The sequence below is a fragment of the Anser brachyrhynchus genome (assembly GCF_964034855.1).
Source record: "Anser brachyrhynchus genome assembly, chromosome: 2".
Classification (NCBI taxonomy): domain Eukaryota; kingdom Metazoa; phylum Chordata; class Aves; order Anseriformes; family Anatidae; genus Anser; species Anser brachyrhynchus.
In genome coordinates this window covers 126506697-126523709 of record NC_137695.1, presented here as the reverse complement: position 1 = coordinate 126523709, position 17013 = coordinate 126506697, and the positions used below count along the sequence as shown (strand labels likewise).

At 39.7% G+C, this 17013-nt stretch overlaps 1 long non-coding RNA gene across 28 annotated transcripts in view; it reads left to right on the top strand.

The window, feature by feature from the left end:
* Nucleotides 1-17013, top strand: part of LOC308190337 — a 55991-nt gene that overhangs the window by 2122 nt on the left and 36856 nt on the right. For 9 of the 28 annotated variants that reach the window (XR_013947084.1, XR_013947085.1, XR_013947088.1 and 6 more), the window contains exons 1-3: nt 5572-7311; nt 8843-8951; nt 9651-11518. This is a non-coding gene — a long non-coding RNA (uncharacterized lncRNA). The other 19 variants (XR_013947111.1, XR_013947086.1, XR_013947093.1 and 16 more) reach the window with 18 other exon arrangements.

The following is a 17013-nucleotide window of genomic DNA, read 5'->3' as shown; positions in this document are numbered from 1 at the left end:
TAAACCCATTTCTCACGAATATGTGCCCTCAGGAAAGCTATCCAAACTCAGGTACTTGGCTCTCCAGTCTTGTTTTGGCTGAAATCTCTGTGCACAGGCATTGTGCACAATGTTCTCTCCTTAGCAGGAGAGAGAAAGTGTCCACAATTCGGGCATAATTCTATCTCTGTAAAGCTGCAACAATATTATTTTCACTCCCGCCTTCTCTAGCTATGCAAATCCACATGCCGGTGAAGCCATGTTATGTTGCTCACCTCACTCTTGGAGTTGCCAGTGTTGCCAGTTATACTCTCCCCCTTGTTTTGGGTTCCACAGTGCTCTGTTAAGGTTTATCAGCATTATCACTCCTCTCCAGCTTGCAGATGGGAAGCTAAGGCACAGAGAGGTTGTTTGCCCTGTTACATGGATGTTTCTTCCTAACTCATGGTGCTTTGCCACCAGCACTGTGGCCTAACTCTGCCTACTGTACAAATCTCAACATAGGGAGCTAAAAATATGGACAAATGAAAAACGTGAGATTTTGTAACTTCAGGAAATTTCAGGAGGTAGCTTGAAATCATTAATAGCAAAATATTATTTGTTAATATAAACCTTCAAGAAAATGTAGTCATTCCTCCGGTGTAGGAATTTTGGATGTTTTCTTAAGTTCTGTATTAGGAAACTTACCCTAATTGTGAGACGCTAGGGATTTATATACAGAACTCCAGAGAAACAGGGAAGAATAGTTTTGATAGTAACACATCAGGAATTAAAACACTTCCCTAAAGTTTCCCATTGAGTACTGGAAGAAGTGGCCGATTCCTTATCAATCACATGATCAATCGTGATAAAAGCCCACTTTGCCCACGCTTTGTTTTCTAAATGCTCCACCACCGGATTTGTCTAGAAGTAGCCTCTCTAATGGAAGGTTCCCTAAGAAAGAAATGTCATTCACCATCTGTGAGACCGTACACAAAGACAGAAGGCTCAGGAGACACTCCTGCACTATAGAGATGAACAATTGATCCTTGCCACGGTACTATTAAGAGTCCTTGATACCCGCAACCTCCAAGACAATGTATTGTATAGAGAATTGTGGTTTGTTGTCAGTAGCCTGCGGAAAGCATAATGGAGGTACTTGGTACTATAGATTGTTTAGAAAGGCAGACGTTGATGAGGAAAAAAAAAAAAAAACTTGCTCATGTGATCTGAAAATTAAAACCCAGTGAAAATAAGAATAACAATGGCATTTAATTATAAACCCTTGTGCTTGCATTCTCCCAGTGGCTACTCTACCTGTGCTGCTCCTCGTTTGCAGACATCCTCAGCACAATACGGTGCTCATGAGCTCTGTTATTCAGATGGCTTTGGTCTGGAAGTTGTCTGTTCCTATTTGGAGAATAAATGGTGGATAGTTAACAGCAAACATCAGCCTTACTTACCGACCCTTATCCTAAATTCCAAAGATGCAAACCAGAAGTGGTCTCCATTAGTGAGGAGTGTGCTGTAAGCTGTACCTTTTACTGTCTTTGCTGTTGCCAGGAGGTCTACTTACTACGGGTGGGAGAAATGGAAAAGGGATGTTTTTCTTGTTTGGCTGTTTTTTGTTTGTTTGGGTGGTGGTTTTTGCTTGTTTGTTTGTTTGTTAGTTTGCCCTCCTTATAGTTGAAAGCTATACCATCTCAAATAAACTTACTGAAAACAACAGCAACATTTTTTATAACAAGTACAGCTATCTAATGTGCAATCTCTGCTGAATCGGACTTTTGGAGAACTTCGAATATAATTTTCACTATCAGTACTGATATGAAAAACAAAAACCCACAACTGATGATTCTGAAATTTAGGCAGTTAGGTCTAGCATCCACCAGTAACTAAAATAGTGCTGGCAGTGGTCAAACATTGAGTAGGAAAGTGGGAGCCTGAGAATGAAGAGTTGCAAAACAGGAGTTGCCTGATATATTTTGAAGCTGTTATGGATATGCTTGAATTCTCTGCTGGCAAATTCAGATGATGCCAGGGAAGGAAATGAGTGATTTTCTTCTGCCAAGATATGGGTGGTGTTTAGGCCTTCAGAAACAGTACAGCAACAGAGTTAGGGCAGAGGAGTCAAGGGAGAAGGAAAGGCCACCCTCTCCCATCTACACTTGAGCCACCCGTAGTTAAACTCACATTGACTCGGGGGGGGGGGGGGGGCTGTTTTGGCTGTGTGGACTGAAATATTCCTTCAGCAAGGACATAAATGCTGACATTATAAAGATAAAGTAAGAAACCTGTCCTCCCTGCCCTCACGCAGACATATGGAGGGTAGGGTCAGGCAGGGCACCTGCAGGAGGTGTAGGAAAGAGCCACTACATACCCAGTACCATTTTTCACCAGCAACAGCTAAATATTCAGAAAACTTCACTTCAGCACAGAGGTGCCAGCAATATGTCTATGCCACTGTGAGTTTTATTGCAAATGTGGTTAAGGTGGGCAAGGCGTTTTGCCAAAATACATCACTATATGATTAGACTCATGACTTGTAGCTTTAATTTTGCAGCTGTGAAGAAGTACAGTTAAAAAAACAAAGGGACTGTGGCTCTGTGTCTTCAGATAAAATTGCTATCCTTAGTTTGCCCTTGCACAGTTCAGCATCAGTGCATTATTGATTAGAATTAGGAAGTTAATAAGGTTTGGGCTAATTAATCAGATGGGTAGGGACTGGAACTGCACTGCAAGGCTTAATCAAGTCATCAAAGCTCTCAAACCATGAAGAAGGTAATTAAAGGAAAAGGATGCCTGTTATATAGTAACAAGAATCTAGGAGAGGACAAGAACAAGATAGAGAACCTCCATTTTCTTTTGTATGTTTTTCTGGTATAAATCAGACCAAATGACCCAAGTATAGTGCTCAGCTTCCTATCAGCAAATTAAGTTGGATGAATGTATAAATCACATCAGAGAGGATTTTAGTCCAGCTAGTCTAATTGCCAAGAAATCTATGTTTGCTCGTACTGGCCTTTTCTTTGCAATATTGAGGCTGGCAACACAATTTCTTACTGCTTGAGCTGGTTGCTCCAAGGTGGCTGGCTGTGGAAGGAGGCAAGGTGGCTTACAAACCTAATAACGAAAACATGTTTGTTAAGGCAAAACCAATTAATGTGAACCATTATTTTGTGGCTTATAAGTGTTTATTATAGAAGGTTGAATCTTAAACTTTCTTTACGCAATTGCTTTGTTGCGAGTAATCAGAGTACCACAAAAACCTTAGTGGTTTCATTAAGAAGCAAGTTTATAGCCTCTCTGATTGTATTTTGTAGTTCATTGCTCTCGCATTAACAGTAATGTGGGTGAGGTTTGGTTGTTGTTACTGATGGATTTTTGTTTTGTTTTGTTTTTAATCAAAAGGTACACAAGAAATAAACACTAATGGCCTAAAAATAGCATTTCATGTTTCTTCCATAAGTACAGTCATGGACAGATATAATATTTAATGTAAGCTACCAATAGCAGCTTTTCTTGCTGAAGTAGCAGCTTTTTTTTGCATCCAGAGTTGATTTATGTGTTATTTTACTGGAAATTTCAGAAAAATATTTTATTTCGATAACTTATGCTTGTTTTAACTCTGCTTTCAAAACTAAACTTTTCATATTTGAATCTTTTTATTACAAAAAGAAATAAAGTAATCCTTTGGAGGAAAATTCAGAAAAGCAATTAAAGAAATTGGCACTGAAGAAACAACTACAGTGGTAGGTGAAGCATTTGAATTTTCATGAGCTGGCATTCTCATCTTGTGTCTTTACCAGAGGGGACTTTGATTTCATAAGTGCCTAGCAAAAATAAAAATAAAATCAAAAACCAGTGTAGTAAAACATTTATAATGAAGAAAAATTAGGAAGATTAGTTAGCTTGAAAGCAATTACTGATGAAGTGTGCTTCAGTAATGCAATAGTGATATTTTGATACACCTTGATACGCTATTTTAGATACATTTTGGAACAGTACAATTTGAGAAATGAACTTCTGTCTGTGCATACAAATTATAATTATACCTATGGCCTGAGACATGGAATTCAGGTGTTAATTTTTGTTGTTGGTGGTGATGGTCTTTTCCAGTTTTTGGGAGAGATAAAAAGAGACTCTACCTAGTTCTCTAGTGGGGGATTAAATCCATATGTGTGAATGATATTGATTTACAAGTTTAGCCTGCAGTCAGTATTCTGGAGAAGTGTGCAGGTAATCTTGCTTGTTTTCAGATGAAACTGAGAGGGTGAAATGCTAGAGCTGTGGTGCATGTGTCAAATTAGTTTTGAGATTAAGTTTTGTGCCTCAATGAGCAGCTGACAGCCATGAAGATGGGAGTGTTCATTCATTAGAGAGAAAGCATTCTCCTCCTCCCAAAAATTGTGCTGTGTTCCCTACCCAAGTTCAATTTTACCCTGTACTTCACTCACAAACTATGACTACAGAATGCCAGCAAAAATCCTGTCTATCAGTACACAGTGTTTCACACCTGGACTTGCAATCTAGGCTGAATGGTATTTCTGTTGGAGGTTTTTTTTGTTGTTGTTTTGTTTTTCCAGATGATACTGAAACATGCCTTTCTAATACTTGTTACTTGTAGGATGTAAATGAGTCTGTTAACATAGAATCACTGAAATCAAGGTTAAAATATTACTGAAATTGAAAAGGAAAATCCAATGATCTTTACTGTCTGTCTGTAAAGATACTTTTCTTAAAGAATCCCTTTCTGTCCTGCACAAGTGCACTCATATACATTTGCCCAGGAAAACTGTATTATTAACCAGAGGGCAATATTTGTGGCTTCAGTGTGGTAGGTGGAAATGGGGGGGGAAAAAAAGAGAGAAAGAGAGAGATTAAAATGAAGACATCTACAAATACATTTGCTTATATTTTTTAACTCTACATACCTCAGCTGGTTAACACTTCAGAGAAAGTCCATAGAAAATATATCTGCGCTACTGGTTAGTATTTTGAAAAAAGTCCATCATAAATACATTGAGCCTACTGGCTAACATTTTGGAGAACATTTATTGCTTTTTAAACCTTGTGCCTAACATTTTTATTTTAGAAACAAACAGGAAAAATTGTTTCAGGACACTCCTGCTACAGGAGGGTTTATGAGACTGGCTTGGCTTTACCATGCTTCATATCAGGATGGACCCATGTGCCTGTACCTATGTCTCCCGCTTCTCCCCCTCTCCTCCCTTTTATCAGTTATAAACGAGAAAGTAATTAGCAGGACAGGTTTCTAGTGGCACTGGAAAGTTAGAGGTTTTAACTGCAAGTGGGGTAATGTCTTTGCTGTGTGCAAGGGCCTTTCTGGCCTCACGAAGGAGTTTGGGACACTTTGGGAGTTCATGCTCAGCATCCACTCAGCTGGACTCTGACGTTTTTTTTGACCATCAACACTCACCCTTCCCACCTGGACATCTGGTCCCCAAGGACTTCACATCTACTACCAGCTCATTTTTTATGGGTCACTGAACAGCTACCACCCGGAGCCACCGTGGGTCAAACTCTAGTTGCTGGTAATCCCAAAATGAAAAATCCCCTAAACTATCTAGCTATTTCGTCCACTGGTAAGTAATCCTAATATACAAGCTTTTAGTACAAAGGACCTCTAAAGTGGGACCAAATCATCCTTGCAGAGAAAATCGAAACAGAAAGAGGGTATATTAAGATTTGTGACCACCAGCAATATTTTCATTTGTCAGATTTATAATGAAGATGACCAATAGCTGTACGTCGTTTGGATTGATCTAAGAGGATAAAAAGCAAATGTATCAATCATGAAACATAATCACCATTGTTTGAAGTATGCAGTGTCTATAGGTAGGTGATACATGAACATAAGACACCGTACATCATTAATGAGTTTAACATGGTAATCACCAATAATTACTGCAGTCTTCTCTCTCCGGCAGGCTGAGCACAGTGCTAGGAAAATAGGAAACTTAAGAGGTAACACAAATGAGAAGCAGAGCTGTTTGACATCAGGCAGGATTTTAAGAGACCATGTCAATTGTTTGTTTCCAAAGTAATTTGAGAGTTAAACTTTCAAAATTATATCCAGCTACTGCTGTCTCAGAATGCTGTTGCTTTAGGAATATCCAGTACACACAGAATGGGGTTATTGTTTTTGGCCTGTTCTTGCTTAGTCTAGTGATGATATCTGCTTGTTTATCGCAGTTTTCTACACAGAGAGGGAGATCATCTAAATGACATCTGAAATATCATACCTACCTTTAAACAGCAGTTGCAAATGCTGTAATTACTTATTGCCCTCAAATATTTTTACATTTAAATATGTAAGAAAATATATCTCGTATCTCCAGTATTAGTTTGTATTTTAGAACCACTGGGCTTCTAACAGAGTGGAAACTTCATTCTTTCAGTCATTCCTGTTGGGTAAACGCCCCTCTTGTCTGTGAGATGAGGCCATAATCCATTCAATCACTCAGCTGAGGTTGGTTACCTGAGCTGATACCACCTGGTACTTCTCTGGAGGTGCCAGGAAGATAACAGCCTTGTGCTGGGTCTTTGGCAAGACCGTTTTCACTCAGAGGGGGGTATTAGCTCCTCCACTAATTCTTTCATTGTTTCTGCAACTGAAACAATGAGTATCACAAGAGTGATTACTTGAGCAACCTTCAGGAAAGTTATTATTATAATACTTCTGGGCTGATGTGGTGCTTGATGTTTCTTTGAAGTTATATTTTTTGTTTTTGTTTTGAGGTGAGGGAGTTAGTTAGAGAAATGTTAATTTATTAAATTCTTGATAGCTGGAGGATGTCCTTCTGTTAAAGCACCTGGTGATGTGTATGTTACTCCCAGTTCTACTTTTGTTTAAGAGTTTAACGACGTGTCCTCTTATTTATTCTTTTTATTCTAAATGTTCTAAGCAAGTATATCTTTACGGTTACACACCAGGTCTCTGGCTGGCTATATGTTAGATTTAAAAAAAAAAAAAGAAAAAAAGAAAAAAAAGAAAAGTAGGTTATTTTAGCAAAGCTAGTTTCTATCGGTAAAAGAGGATACTTGTGCTCCTATATTCCTGTGTAAATGATTTCACTTTGTACTTTAGGCGCCATTCCTTCCAACACCAGTGATTCATACCAAAAATTTGTCTTGATACACGCTAAACCCAGAAAGCAAATTTGAAGGATAACTCTTATAGGCTTATGATAAACTAGGGTTGTGGCAGGACTGTGGAATTGGCTGTTTTTATTTACTTATTTATTGGAGTTAGTGTAATGAAAACCTGCACTTGGTTGAAGTGTTCTAATGCATGACAAGTGGCACTTCCACTGCTGCAGGCTCAACGAGGTAAAGTCAGTCTTGACTAATAATGTGATTTACATCTTCACTTCTGAAAGCTTTCTCCCTTTCCTGAGATGGTGTCATAATTTCATAATCTCCTGTTCAAGTCCTGTTTCTTAACAGTTATATATTTTTCCCTATGTTACCTTGATCTCATGTATCAAACTTGTATATTGTCAGTATCTTGTTTATGGCATTTGTGTCCTTTGTTACCTTGATCTCATGTAACAAATTTGTACCTTGTCAGTATGTTGTTTCTAGGATTTGTGCCCTTTAACAAAAGTAAAATAACATTAAGACATTTAAGAGTTGAAGAACTTAAAACAGGATGAAATGCTGTGATTTGTCAGAGGACTTGATTATGTAAAAGATGGGATTAAGAGACAGATAAGTTAATATGCTCAGCAGGAGCCAGACATATCAGAGGGATGTTTCGCTGTTCACTATAGTGTGATCAAATAAACAGTGAGAAGAGAAGACAGGCAAGGGGGGGGGGGGGGGAGGTGCTAATTTAATTCACCATTTTTGTTTGGTAAATATTATTTTCTCCAGGTTGCTTCAGTTGCCTTGAGAAGACCTACCAGTCTAGAAGGTGAATAGATAACACCCAGAGGAGCAGAATTTAGTATAGTTCCTGTCAGTTATCAAATTTCAAGTCCATGTAGGAAGGGATTTCCCTCTTAGTTGTGACAGTAACACAGAGAGAAAAACTAGTTATGCCTGGAAAACCCCTTCTTGAAGATTAGGATTATGTGACAGGAGTACAGACAAATACATTGATATTTTTCTCCAGGAACATCAGTGTAAAGTTGTTGCTCAGGCAGTATAAGGGGAGAAAATTCAAGGGAGAAAAATGTTTGCAGGGGTGTCCTTGTAGCATTCACCAGAGCACTGGAAAAGTGTATGGTGGAGAAGGTAAACAAAATTTACTGCCTGCCTTCATGAAAGGTTAAGCTAGTCATCTGACTTTTACTTATGCTCTTCGTATGTATAATCTTTTTCCTATTTTGTAAGCATTTGTAATGCCAGGCAGCTTTATCTTTCAAGTTTACAGTAAGACATTTACTACATGGATGTTACTTCTAAAGAGAAATCCCTTATCCTTTGGAATTACTCCTTATTAACCTTGGCCTAATTGTGGTCTTGACCTGTCACTCATTTATTATTTATCTTCATACCCTTTAACCTGCTTCTCTATCCATTTTAACAAAACAAGGCCACCCTGGAGGCTTTGTCTTGTCTAAAACACATGCAGTTTTCCAAGCTGCGGATGGCTTTCACTGTTAATATCCAGCAACATCACCAATTTTAAGGAGAGCTTGGCTTGTTGCATTAAGTGGAAACTTTGCTGAGCCCCTCAAGAATAAGCAAGCTCGAAGTTTGTTACAGGCTACATTAAAGCCCATTATCTCATCCTCTACTGTTTTACTGAGACTGATATAAGTGATGGTGCTGGCTTATGGGTGCTTTTAATATATTTTTCTAAACATGTTTTTTTTCATTTAAGATTTCTTTTTTAATCATGTCTGTTTTCCAGTCTTCTTCAGAAGATGTGCCCATGAGCAGTTGCATTAGATCGAATAAGAGAGCAGCATATCATTGTATAGGAATTGGAATGAATGAAGCAGAGAGGATATCTGATAATGGTATGTCACTTACCTTCCAGTAATGTAGAGCTTGTGCCAGCCACTGCTGGGTCACACAACTCACTGTTACTACAGAGAATTTACTATATCAGCTGTATGAAACCAGTGAGCTGAATTTTGAAACTGGCATGGAGTATGTTTGACTCACATTGTCAAGGTTAAACTACTGTTGTTAAGGGAAAAGGGAAAATGACCTTTGGAAATGGGCTTCGGGAAGGTTTGAATTTAAGATAGTTCAGGAGTTTTATTAGCATGTTGTCCAGCTCTTAGTAACACGGTAAGATGTACAAGTAACAAGATGTATGGTATGATGTATTTCTTGAAACCCCATGTTTAGTTCTGTCACTGGAGTTTTGCAGGAGTTGAGACTTTACAATTTTTTGGAACGCATTGCAAAGCACTACAACTTGCAGTGACCCAAATACATCTTGTATTTAGCTTCTTCAGAAGGTTTTTGTGCATTTTTTAAAAATATATATTTTAAATTCATACATTTCATTACTTGGTTTTTAATATCATGATGCATTTTGGGAACAGAGCACATCAGTTTTTGGTATATCTAAAGTGTTGAACTGCTTCAATGTCACTTTTACCAGTATTCTGTAAAAGAAATAGGAAATGCTGACTGGTACGTGGGTTTGTAATTGAAAAATACCGTCTAAACATCCCTTTTTTTTTTTTCCTTTTTCTGTCAAACAGTTCTGCTCCTCAAACTTTCCCTGAACATGAGCTAAACCAAAAATGAAATCCACTTTATGGACAATTTAAGAGGCAGGAAATTATGGTATTTCTGTTTAATTTCAGAAAGATGGGACAGTCCCCTAAGAACCTGCATAGCCCTAGCTACAGAACTGGCTGGCACAGCATAGAGCAAGTCCCAGGGTGAGTCAACATGTGAACAATAGAGATCGCTGAGCCTGATGTGGGCAATGAGGCAAATTCCTGAAAATTCACCCCCAGCGGACAGGAATGTACCATGGAAGCAATTGTTTTTACCTGCTTCCTCAAAATCTGTGGAGTTTTCAGACTTTGCAGGATTCTCTGCTATTTACAGGTTAGAAAATATTACTGAGAGCTAACCATGGGGGTTGTCATGGGCATTTGCCACCACTTTCCAGCTGAGGGCAGCTTGTAATAAAGGCTGGATTAAAAAAAGGAAAAGAAAGTTGGGGGGGGAGGGGAAGACGATGAGCAAGGCAGGAAGAGAAATGTGTAGAGGTGACTTGATCACTTCATGAACATGAACTGAAGGCTACTTGTTACCCAGCAAGGCAAAACAGGTTTTGTTCCTTCATTCCTAAATGTGCTCCTTTTCCTTTGTGCTGCTACTGATGCTTCTTGGATCCTCAATAATGAGTTAACTTAGAGAGCAGATTTCTTTTTATTTTTCCCCCTTGTTATATACTCGTCTGTCCTGCCCTCAAACACGGATCCAGACAGATCTCAGTGATAGTGTAGTCAAGAGGGAATTTGAGGGAAATGTCTACTTAGGAGATACAGGATACAGGGATAACATCTAGATATTTGGTAATTTTTTTCTATGTTATGAAACAACACAGTTTTTGTCAACCAACCTCAACTCAGGTTCCACCTGAGACTAGCGTTGTAACAGTATTTGGCAGCTGCTGCAAGGCTGTAGTAATGTCACCGCCTATCTGAGAACCTAGGCAAAAGGAAGGTGGTACTCTGCTTGGTGCGGTGTAGAAATAGCCCTGTCTCAAAGCCTGGCTCTCGTATACTGCATGTATAAATGGCACAATAGCAAAACCGTGACTGGAACGAGAGAACCTTGCTCTGATCAATTAATCCTTGACCCGTTTGCTTCTGTAGGTGGTTCTTTGGGGACCGACAAATAATGGATCCAATATTTGGATGCAATCAACACTGACATTATGAGAGTTAATAAAACTCATTATCCTCTGGCTGTGTGCTCCCCATGGCAAGGGAAAGGATGTTAATTTAATGTTGTGTTTTTTTTTTTTTTAATTAACTAACACTCTAAGTAGCCACAAGCCTCTAGATAATGTTTAAAAAATGAAAACAGAACTTAGAGCAAAGCTGTTTGTGTGGCGAAAATCCTCAAAATTATTTTAGTAGCCAAAGAGCCAAGAAGTTCCTTAAGTTTTGAGAGTTTGCCTTTGAGAGCATAAGATTAATTTAATTTCACTTTTCCTGGTTTCCTAAGGTAGTGAAACATAAAAACTAGATGAAATGTCATTTACCTGTGTTGGTTTTGGTGAAATGTGTGCATAAGCAGATATTTGAAACTTATAGCTTATGACCAGTAAGGAACAAAGTGGAGCAAGCAAACAGCTCAGCAGTTACCCATTTGTACAAGATGGTTTGTGTAAAATGGCAAAAGAAATCTCTGGTCCTACAGGATTTGAAAGCAGATGAAAGACTTTTCAACATCTGCAGCTGAAGTGGAAGCACGAGGGATCTGCCTGGCTCAGATCTCCCCTGATCATTTTGCTGAAGAAAGTCACAATTCTGCTGATGTCTGGACTGTGCTAGTCACCTCTTGCAAACATTCAGCTAAACTTCCATCACTGAAAGCTAAGCTACAGGTAAGCTCCTGGCTTGAGTTGATTGTGTAAGTGCTTCTTGTAGATAGTCACTGTAGATACACCTTCCTGTCCTACCTGGTTTATATACCTGTCAGGGGGTGGGAGGAATATCACTGTGAAGGTGCCTATTCTGGCTCTACCGACCACGGAGGGAGCCTGAGTGAGTGGGTCAGACCAGCAGCTTATCTGCTGGGTGCTGAACTGGTGAGGCGATTCCCACCCTTGTGTAGATGCAATCATTATGACTACTGATAAAACCTAAGGCTTTGATTAGGAGAGTTAAAACAGCAGCTTTCTTTGCTGTCATAAAGCAAAATCTGCTGGTGAAGCTTCGTGCAAATGAAGGCCCAGAGAAGATTTTATCCAGAAGATTTTATCCAAAAGATTTTATCCTTTTTACCTATACTAACCCCACCATACATTCAAACTGTCAGAGTATTATTCTCTTTGGTCATTATTTTGAACTTGTGACATGAGTTAGACTGCATAAAATCTGCTTCCAGAGCAGTGTATTCAGCTGTGGATTTCAGCTTTTTCTCCTACCCAGAAAGCCCAAAAAGCACTGGCTGGAGCGACTGCCACAGCAGCCTGCTTGTGTCTGTGTTCCTTCTCTGCATCTCTTTGCAACACCCGTAGTAGCAGATACACTATCGCAATGGTTATAGTATACTAATGCATATAATTATTGAGAAGCAAATGTCAGATCAACACAAGCTGTCTTGATATCAATACATAAGTGATGTATAAAAATATATATAATACAAAATATTGGAAGGAATAGACATTCAAAAATGTCTGGGACAGTACAGGTTAAAAAGTTATTGCCTCCTCAATCGAGGTGCTTTAAACTACTTAAGTTCTGTACTATGGCAATTTAGGAGCATGCAAATAGTCTAGCCCTGCATTTCAGCTGAGGGTATGGTAATTTTGACTTGGATTGCCATCGTTTAACCTGCTCCAGGTAGATGGTTTGTGTTTCTGACCAAACCCTGTCTGTACCCTAAGGACTAGATAAGCATGACTTTGTCATTTCAAATAGCTCATCTGCCCAGGACAGACTGCTACTCAAAATTTGGTGACATCAATGGGCTCCTTAACGAATTTGGGCCCAAAGATACTATCACAGAAACATGCCTTGTCAAAGGTGTCAAAGCAGCGTGTTACTGACCTAGCAACTCTTTGCATTCTCTAGTTCCACTTAGAGCTATATGGTGCATCCTCAGGAAAGGAAAAGTCAGCCTTATTTTGGTGACTTCAGTTTGCATAGATTTAAATCAGAGTATTGCATCCACTGTAGTTTAAGTATCCCGTGTTATTTATAGGCACAAAACCAGAGTTGTTTAAAAATGAGCCTTCACAAACTTTGTGTTTCCAGTCTGTTCTGCTATCGGATCATCTGTCACTGTCTCTCTGCCTTTCCCCTCGGTATTCCTGATCCATTCATTGATAAATACCTCGTGGGCATCTCAGAACAGAGATCTATCCCTTGGCAAGTACACTTTATTTACAGTGTCTACTGATACACCTGCTACCACATGAAGTGTTTGATATTTCTGTGATAGAAGAAGTCTTAGTAACAATGCTTTACAGCCAGAGGACTAATAAAACTACTTTAACTCTTAAGCGCATTAAACCAGTTGATATAATGCATTAGACTGAAACTGGCAACGAAGCTGAAATCCAATTGAGGTCAGTTCTTTTTATATGTTGTTTCTGTTTAAGGGCTTTAAGACACTGCCAATCAACTCTAATTGCTCTAAACAGTCTGCATTAAGTGTGATTACCCCGTTGAATTCCCACTGTTGTTAGGGTCTTTATTTTAGCAAAAAGTCTAAGCACTTATCAGATCTTCCTAACAAAACACTTTAGCCGCAGCCCAATACCTTAACCCTGCTGTGCTATTGTCTACTTTCAACTACATCCTGCGTCTAACTATGCCATCTTTGATGGATCTATGTAAATACGGACTGAAAAGCCCCAGCGAAACCTTTTGTTAAGTAAATATGGAAATCTAAATAAGGACAGAACACAAATGATTTCATCGTAAAGCTTGTGTATGGTCCGACTTTACACAACAGAATTATTTGCATGCCTTAAAAAATCTTCGTTATCAAAGTTATATTAATATCAGTGAGACAAATTTTTGGTTGCATTGGTTTATGCAAACCTAGCTTGTAGGTGCCAGAAGTGATGGTCAAACAGTAATACAGAAGTACAAATCATAAATAACAAGAATATATTTTAAATATAAAAGCATCTGCTTTTGTGAAATAAATATTTATTTCACATTTTTCTAATGAACCAAAACACGCAAAATCATGGTATGGAATTTTGCATGCATGGGTACTAATATATTTCATAAGGTCCAACTGATTTCTCCTAATGCATTGTTCTCTGGTAAATGTTATCTTTGCCGTTCACAGACTGGGGAAAATAAGATGGGCAAGCCTGAGCTTGTTAGCTTGGTTAAGATAACCACAAGCAAGAATATAGAAATTAAGTTAATCTACAACAGTGGTCTAATTTGAGGATCAAGATTTCTGCACTGTCTTCCACATTAATGTAAAAACTGATCTATTTTAAATCCCATTAATATGAATGCAAATATCCTGATAGGAAAAATTAGAAGTATGGTATAGGTGCTTGTCTTTCTCTGCGGGCTGAACCAGTTTGGGAAGTTCCCTGCTTATGTTGCCACTGGAATTCCTACTCTCATGGTGATTTTGTTTGCAGCATTGCTCACAGAGTGTTGCATGTGCACAGCTTTGTGGGCTGTCACCTGCAGTATACAAAGTGAATTGTGTGAGGACAAAAGAGGTGAAAAAATGAGAATCAGGAAATTCTCAAGCACTTTTGCTACCAGAGAAAATGGTGGTATAACTATATTCATGGTTTCGTATAAATTGTGCAACTACTCTTCCTGTCCATTCCTTCTTTGCTGTCATCTTCTGTCTTTGGGGCCAATAGAGGAACCTAAAAAGCCTCTAGTATGTCACCACAGTATATCAAACCTCTTAGATATAAATAACTGTGTTATCTTGAACCACTGGTGTAACAAATGGATTGTGTACTCAGTGTTGTGTTAGCTTAGACCACTGGTGTAATGAATGAATGGTCAACTCAGTGTTATCCTGGGTATTTGGTGGCTCCTACTGGATTCCATGGATATCAGCATCTGAACTGGATATTCACCAGGAAGCAACAAGTTCCCTCCAGGTTCTCAGTAAGTTGATTCAAACTTGTTTCACCGCTTTCATCCCACCAAAGCCTTTAATGTTCAGTTACAAGCCTTCATTTCACTACCTATAAGCCATCTATCCATTTTATTTTTGAGAAAATGTACATGGACACATTCCTAATATGCTTGATGAAAAACAGAGGGAATTTCACAGTAGAAATAATATCCCCCTGCAGTCCTTCTTTATGCCCATTTCAAGAATTTTTGGATTCAGTGGAGAAACATGTACAAGAAATTATGAGATAGAGGTTTTTTTTTTGTTGTTTTTTTTATTAGTATTTAAAAGGTACCCTGTTAGTATTCTCATGAATGTCGAAGTAGTAGACATATAGTGTTATCTTGGTCTCGGACTCAGCAGTGAGCGGGCATAATCTATTGTAAAGTGCTATCTGTTAAGATACTCTGTGGTTTCTTACAGTGAGTGGATTAGCACTGTATGATAAATCAGTTCGGGAACCAGAGTTGGCCTAAAGGCACTGTGAAAACACAATATTTGAGAGTCTCTTGTCCCAGGGACCTTTCAATGCAAATGCATGAGATAAGTGCAGAAGGAGGAAAAGGAAGTACAGCGAGCAATGGGATGGCAGCAGCCATTGTTAGTTACAGTGGCTTGAGGTGGGCAAAGCAGGGGGACAAAATTTAGAGAGAGAGGTTTAGAATGGACAGTCAGCCAGCAGAAAGAAGTGAAAATATGCACACAGATGTAAAGATGTCTCTGGATGTTCAGTAACTCCTGCTTTGGCTGCTTTTGCAATTCCTTGTACTGCCTAAATCCTAGTTTTACCCCACATCATGTAATATAAGTAAGGGACATCACATTTTCTACTGCTTGTACAATAGGTGTAAGAGTCCATAGATGCTCCTTCTTTCCGTCTTTCCTTCTTAACTGTCACCCTTCCCTCCCCCTGCGATAGTCCATCCTTTGACTTTTTTGTATTTTCCCCCTGGGAAGTATCTATCTGCTTGGAATTTGGCCATAGCCTACATTCAGAAAGTTGTGCCTTCTTATGCAGGTAGCACTGTGGGAATAGAAATGTTGTTTTTGCAGTGTTACATTGTATAGAAGGAAGGAATGTGGTATTGAGATATGCATACAGTGATAAGAAAGCTCAGCAGGTGACCTCCTAAAATGCAGACAACCAGACTCCTTAGAGCAATCAGGTGAAAATCACTATGTTAAGTCAAGCCAGATAAGGGGAGAAAACATTACCATCTCAAAAACAGGCCAGAAACTGAAGGCCAGGCATTGTCTGTGAAGCATCAGATAGATTGTGAACCTGGATTACCCACTCCAGTGGGGAAACAGGGGAGGGTCCTGTCATCAAAAAGTATATAAACTGTGTTTTTGGAACTAGTAGGTGCGCTCTCCTGCTTGTGGGGCGCCCGCCATTGCAATCGCGAATAAATTACTACTTCACTGAGATCCTCGCCTGAGCCTAAGTTATTGGCTACGGAGTGTTTCTCACAATTTGGGGGCTCGTCCGGGATCCAGTCACCTACCGGGGAGCCCCACCGCCGCAGCAGCAGGAAGGCATGCCCCGCTGATTTCAGCGGTCCTGTGCATCGACGGTGGCGGTTCTGCGGAGAGCTGACAGAGGGCCCGAGACTGGTTAAAGAGGCAGGATCCGTGAAGTAGTGGGGAAAGGGAAGAAGGTAGGCACTCAGGGTTTTAAGAATTGATCCGGTAACTCTGTGCACAGACCAAGGTAAGAAATATTAAGTATTGCTTTGGGGGTCGGGTGAGACTCTGTGTGATGTGTGATGTGTGATTGAGACGTACTTTTGTACGAAGCGAGTGTGGAGTCCTGATCCGCGGTTCCGTAGCTCCGCGAGGGGCGCGGCCGGAGACGGACGAAGCGTGAGATAAGGGAGAGAAAGGAAGAGTCTCGGGAAATTTGGTGTGCGGTAATCCTTGCACGGGGTAGTGCTCGGAGTACACCAGGGAATTTTGGTGTGCGGTAAGCCTTGCACAGGGTAGTGCTTGGCAGTACACCAGGGAAATTTGGTGTGCGGTAATCCTTGCACGGGGTAGTGCTTGGAGTACACCAGGGAAATTTGGTGTGCGGTAATCCTTGCACGGGGTAGTGCTTGGAGTACACCAGGGAAATTTGGTGTGCGGTAATCCTTGCACGGGGTAGTGCTTGGAGTACACCAGGGAAATTTGGTGTGCGGTAATCCTTGCACGGGGTAGTGCTTGGAGTACACCAGGGAAATTTGGTGTGCGGTAAGCCTTGCACGGGGTAGTGCTTGGCAGTAC